The sequence below is a fragment of the Nycticebus coucang genome, chromosome 19 (genome assembly GCF_027406575.1).
Source record: "Nycticebus coucang isolate mNycCou1 chromosome 19, mNycCou1.pri, whole genome shotgun sequence".
NCBI classification, from domain to species: Eukaryota; Metazoa; Chordata; class Mammalia; order Primates; family Lorisidae; genus Nycticebus; species Nycticebus coucang.
Window position 1 is genome coordinate 46,424,335 of NC_069798.1, and position 6,525 is coordinate 46,430,859.

The following is a 6,525-nucleotide window of genomic DNA, read 5'->3' on the forward strand; positions in this document are numbered from 1 at the left end:
CTGGTTCTTTTCTCTGTGGGACCGTGCATTCCTTCATTCTGCTGCTCTCTCCTTGCTCCCACCTCTAACTATGCACACCCAAATCCATCCTGGGAGTCAGAAAAATACACACCTGTCGTGTTATCAGATGCCACCCTCCACAGAAGGAAACAGAGGCTTAAACAACAAAACCTTTCCTCTGTCATATTATTTATTTATTTATTTTTTGAGACTGAGTCTCACTATGTTGGCCCTCGGTAGAATGCCGTGACATCACAGCTCACAGCAACCTCCAACTCTTGGGCTTAAGTGATTCTCTTGCCTCAGCCTTTCAAGTAGCTGAGACTATAGGCGCCCACCACCACACCCAGCTATTTTATGTTGCCGTTGTCATTGTTGTTTAGCTGGCCTGGGCCGGGTTCAAACCCGCCAGCCTCAGTGTTTGTGGCTGGCCCATAACCACTGTGCTATGGGTGCCGAGCTGCACAATATCATTATTTATAACAAAATATTTAAAATTGACATGTTCAAGAGTAGAGGATTTTTGACTCTCTTTTGAGAAAACGTAATCTAGTTATGAAATACATACCTTCTAGAAAATGTACGGACATGAAAAAATGTTTAAAATATAAACCAGGTTGGATTTACTTTGTTTAAATAAAATAAAAAACAACTAAATGTTACTTTCAAAAGAAAGAAAATTCTTTTTTAGCACTTTATATGTATGACAGTGTATACATGCGTACATGTATGTACCAAAGTATGTACATGTTAAATGTTAGAATGTGTACACGTTAGAATAATTTTTTTTTTTTGGCTGGGGCTAGGTTTGAACCTGCCACCTCCGGCAAATGGGACCGGCGCCCTACTCCTTGAGCCACAGGGGACACCACGTTAGAATAATTTTTAAAAAGGTAAAATCATGACTCATGTGGAGGTTAAATGAATGTGAATTAGAGGTTTTATTGATGCATGAATTAAGGACTAACCAGTTTGAAGGAAAAATTTAAAAAGGGCACATGTATAGGAATTGAGGAATGTTAAAATGAATACGCAGACGGAGGCAGAGCTAGCTTCTTCCACAGTGGAGGAGGAAATCAATTATACCTCTACCAAAGAGGGTAGAATATGCATATGTAAAGGCAAGAATTGTTTTCCTTTGCTATCAGTTATCTACAATTTATCAAGAAGTAAAATAGCTTCTACAGAATTAGAATCGACCAGCCCCTGGAGTGTTCTTTCAATCTTGCTAATACAGTTTTTCACTAAAGCATATTTTTTCCTATGGTGACTAGCAAATCCTTAACAAACGCCAGTTGCCTTTTTCAGAGGGAAGCTACTAGAACTTGGCCAGAAATATCAGAGAACATCAAAGGGCAGGATTGATCTCATATTCCCCAGAGGAGCCCTGCCTTGGATTCTTCCTAAGAGGAGGGTTGGTGTCAGAACTGGAGGGTTAGAAGGGTGATTGGGGTGCTAGGAGGGGAGGGAGCAGAGTTTGTACTTTGTACACCGCAGTCATAGAATTTCCTTTCAAGTCTATTTGAATTTCGTGGAGCAAATGTGATGCTTTGTCAGGTTTGTTCAAATTAGGTTTTAACCAAGGTTGTGATTTGAATGTTTGTCCCCACCAAAACTCATGCTGAAATTTGATTGGCAATGCAATGGTGTTGGGAGGTGGGGCCTGTAAGAGGTGATTAGGCCATGAGAATTCTACATTGTGAATGGGTTTATTGCCTTCATAAAAGGGCTTTGGTGGTGGTGGTGGGGTCTTTCTCTTGGCTCTTCTGCTCATATGCCATATGGGGAACAGTGATCTTCCCTATTAGAGGATGCAATATTCAAGGCACCATCTTGGGAGTGGAGACCAGGCCCTCATCAGACACTAAACCTGTGGCACCTTGCTATTGGACTTCCCAGCCTCAGAACTGTGAGTTAATATAACAGACTTCTGTCCACTATAAATTACCCAGCCTGTGGTGTTCTATCTTAGCAGGAAAAAGGATATAACAACCATTAAATGAAAACTAAAAGTATGAAACCTGAAAGTCATACTTATTTTTGGGAAAAGGGGCCAGGAATAGCTCTATTCTGTCTTCTATAGTGTCTCACTGTTTTACTTCCAGACACACATTTTCTCTGTGGAAGTGCCTGCACCTCACCTTCTGTAAATCTCTCTGTAGGGCTCCTTTCATGCTAAAAATAACTGCTGAGTTATGTTCCTCAGACTGGCCTGGAAGGGGCCTTTCCCTCCTGACCAGTGGAGGCTCTTCCTTCTTCTCTGAAGTTGCATTTTAATGAGACCCCAAGGGAGAGGTTTATGATGCAGAGAGCCAGCACTTGGTTTAATTTAAGAGCTTGGCTCTTTGTTTTATTTTTTTCCTTCTGGGTCTCATGCCCTGCCACTAGCTCCAGTTGAGGAGTTTAACTCATTTAACACTTCAAGGTGCCCCCTTTCTGAAGCATCAATGCTTGCAGCCTGAGGAGACTCAGGGACAGGAGAATAGTGTGTCTGGTGACCATAGGCTGAAATTAAAAGAAGAACGTCTTGTCAGTGAGGAAAATTCCATCTCTGTCATTTGCCCTGTATCAACTTCAAGGCTCAATTTGTGTATTTCCTCAGCATTCATTTGGCAACATTTATTAAACACCTCTTTTAGGTTCTAGAACTTTGAAGACAGGGAAGCAGGGCACTCACTTCTCCTGGGGCTGCTGTCTAGTGTATGACAAACACAAAAACAGACCACTGTAAACAGCCTGAGGGTGACCAAAGATGAATGAGTAAGAGAAAAAAGTAAGGGTGCTCTTGGCCCACTCTCCAGCTAGCGATTTATGCAGCCTTCTCATGTGTCCCCAGGTCTAATCCATCATTTCCTTTCCCTCAACCTCAGGTGGAACTGCCACCAAGACGCAGATTTTTATAAAAACTCTACGGGGAAAACCATAACTCCCAAGGCTGAGCCCTCGGATACAATAGAAAATGTAAAGGCCAAGATCCAGGATGAGGAAGGAATTCCTCCTGATCAGCAAAGACTCATTTTTGTTGGCAAGCAACTGGAACATGGCCATACTCTGTCTGACTACCACGTTCACAAGGAGTCCACTCTTCATCTTGTGTTAAGACTTCATGGTGGAAAGAAGAAAAGGAAGAAGGCTTATACCACTCCCAAGAATAAGCATGAGAACAAGAAGGTTAAGCTGGCTGCCCTGAAATACTAAAAGGTGGATGAGAATGGCAAAATTAGTTGCCTTTGTTGAGAGTGTCCCTCAGATGAGTGTCATGCTGGAGTTTTTATGGCCATCCACGTTGATAGATATTACTGTGGCAAATGTTGTCTAACTTACAGCTTCAATAAATCAGAAGACAAGTAATTATATATGAGTTAATAAAAGAGAGAGGGAGAGAGAGAGCTAGGGGCAGAACAGCCTGACTGGTACGATCCCATCTGAGTATCAGAGTTATTTATACATACATATATAGAGAAGACACATATGCTTACACATGCACAGAACATTCCTGGATAACTGGTGATCTCTGGAGGCTTGGTTTTGGGGAATCTGGCATGCAGGGCAATTTTTACTTTCCACTTTATTCCCTTCCATATGTTCAAAAACCATTCTTTTTACAACGAACATACGTTACTTATGTAATAAAAGAACACAGCATGGCAGTGCCACCAAAGAGTTACATACTGTGAGTTTTGGAAGCAAGGAAACAAGCCACTGGGTCTAAATTGAAGATGTTTCACAACTACCTTAGCTGGGACTAATCTTTCTGTCTTCTGGACCGTCATAGCTTTTTGCTTACACATTTATCGTATGTGGCACCTATTATCTACCAGAGTCTGCCTGCCCGCCTTCCTACTTTCTTTCCTTCCTTCTTTCCTTCTCTCTTTCGTTTCACAGATATTTATTGAGATTTTACTATGCACAAGCTAGATGATTTAATACTATATTAGCTATGATAAAGTTTGATGGCATGTGACAGAAAGAAACGTGGCTTACAGGCTTATTCCTCTCACACCTAATCAGGTCAAGAGGTAGGCAATTACTCCAGGCCTCGTATGGCAGACTAACAGTTACCAGTGATCTGGGCTTTGTCTAGCTTAGTGTTCTCCCATCTTTAGCATAGAGTCTAAGTTGGCTTCAGCATTAATGTTTTAAATTCCAGCAAGCAGAAAGGAGAAATAAAGAGGGGCTTATGCTCTCCCTTTTAAGGAGACTTCACAGAACTACCACACTATACTCTGCTTAAATATAATTGGCCAGAACTTATGACTGTATCTAGCTGCAAGGGAGGTTGGAATGTGTAGGGCAGCTGGGACATGTAGCATTTTAGCTAGGTGCTCCACTGCCCTCAGTAAATCTAGGGTTCCTTTTTCTTTATATGAATTTATGGGTACAAGTACAATTTTGTTACATGGATATATTGCACAGAGATGAAGTCAGGGCTTTTAGAGTATCCATCACCCAACTAACATACATGCTACCCATTAAGTAATTTCTCATCACTCACTCCACCAAGCCCCTCACCATTCCAAATCTCAATCATTATTCTACATTCTACATACATGTTTACAAATTATTTAGCTCCTGTTTATGAGAACATGTGGCATTTGTCTTCCTGTGGCTAACTTTCTGTGGTTTCACTTAAGTTAATGGCCTCTAGTTCTATTCCATCTTGCCACAAAAGACATGATTTCATTCATTTTGTGGGTGAATATATTCTGTTGTGTATATACCACATTTTCTTTATCTAAGCATCCATTGATAGGCACTTAGGTTGATTCCTTATTCCTTGGCTATTGTGAACAGCACTGTAAAAAATAAAAACTTGTAAATACTGGGAAGACTAGTATCTTTTTAATACCATGATTTCTTTTCCTTTGAGTAGATACCCAGTAGGGGATTGCTAGATTGAATGGTGATTCTATTTTTTTAGTTCTTTGAGACATTTCCATGATATTTAAATTTCTACCAACAGTATATAAGATTCTTTTTTTTTTTTTAGAGACAGAGTCTTATTTTCTCACCCTTGGTAGAGTGCAGTGGCATCACAGCTCACAGCAACCTCCAGCTCTTGGGCTTAGGTGATTCTCTTGCCTCAGCCTCCTGAGTAGCTGGAAGTACAGGCATCCACCACAATGCCCAGCTATTTTTGTTGTTGTTGTTGTTGCATTTTGGCTGGGGCTGGGTTTGAACCCACCACCCTCGGTATATGGGGCCAGCACCCTACTCACTGAGCCACAGGCGTGGCCCTAAGATTCTTTTTCTAATGAAAACATAGAGACTAGATATTGGGAGGTCATTAGCAGTTTCTGCTGCATATGATAGCCAAAACACAAAGCTCCTGACTTTATGGTGCTTACACTCTATTGGGAGAAATCGGACATTAATCAAGAAGCCACACTTACACTGCATACTACAGTAAGTGAGGCTAAGAAAAAAATTCACTGAGCCTTGGAAATGTATAATTACAGGACTTACTCTTGGGGGGAAATCTTTTCTGAGGAAGAGTGAAATGGAGCTGAAAACATAGGCAGAGGTCAGCCATGCAAGACCTTGTCTACAACAAAGTTTTGATCTTTTCCTAAAACTAAAGCTAGATATTGAAGAATTTTGAGCAGGGTATGGGGTGAATTTTTACCCCCTTATGGTTATTTTGAAAGATTTCTTTGACAGCTCAGTGCCTAATGTGCTAAAGAGGAGGATGTGTGGGATGACCATTGATGTCCCACCCAGTTCAGAGGGTACAGAGAAATATCACCAGCCCTTTTTGGAAATTTACAGTGATCACTGCTGGACTTCTCAGGGTTGTGCCATTTGTCTTGTCCTTTCCTACCCAAGCAGGGTTGGGGGACTACAACCACGGGAGAGGAAGGCCTACATTGAGTCATGCGGGGTGATGTGTTATTTACCGTGCCTCCCCAGGGATAGTGCAGCCTGATGAACGTGGCTGGTTGCCTACCCGACAGACATCCTACCACCATCTTCCTGCTATCAGAACCTTGGTTTACTCAACTGCATAGTGAAAAACCTTTGACCTCAGGGAAGGTAGATTTCTCCTCCAGCCTAAGGGGATGACTAATGTTTGGTCTGAGACAGATATGGTAATTCAACAATTCTTCCCAGATACTTTCTCAGCCCCTCTGTAGGTAGGGGGTGAACTTGTGATCTACTGAGATTAAAAGGGTGGGGGTTTGAGGGGCTGTCTTCACAAAAGAGAAGTTCTTTGAGGATTGTTCTATGGTACCATGATTTTTCCCTCTTTCACACTTGGGGCATTGAAGCAAAGATGTCATTTTTAAGATGAGTATCACCTTGTGACTCTAAAGCTATAAACTCAAGGACCAAAACCCAATATCCCATGGCAGAGCAAAAGGATAAGTTCTTTCTATCTAAGCTGTAGATGACATTGTGGATCCATTGCACTCAACATGGAGCTATCTCAAGCCAGATTTCTTAGAATGCAAGATAATTATTTGCATCTGTTGCTTAAATAAATGTTATTCTAGTATCTTTTACTTGTAGCCAAAGGCATCCTGA

General features: G+C 41.4%; 1 pseudogene; it reads left to right on the plus strand.

Annotated features, from left to right (window-relative positions):
* The first annotated feature begins 2,811 nt into the window (after positions 1-2,811).
* Positions 2,812-3,351, plus strand: LOC128571711 (ubiquitin-40S ribosomal protein S27a-like; annotated as a pseudogene).
* The last annotated feature ends 3,174 nt before the right edge of the window (positions 3,352-6,525 follow it).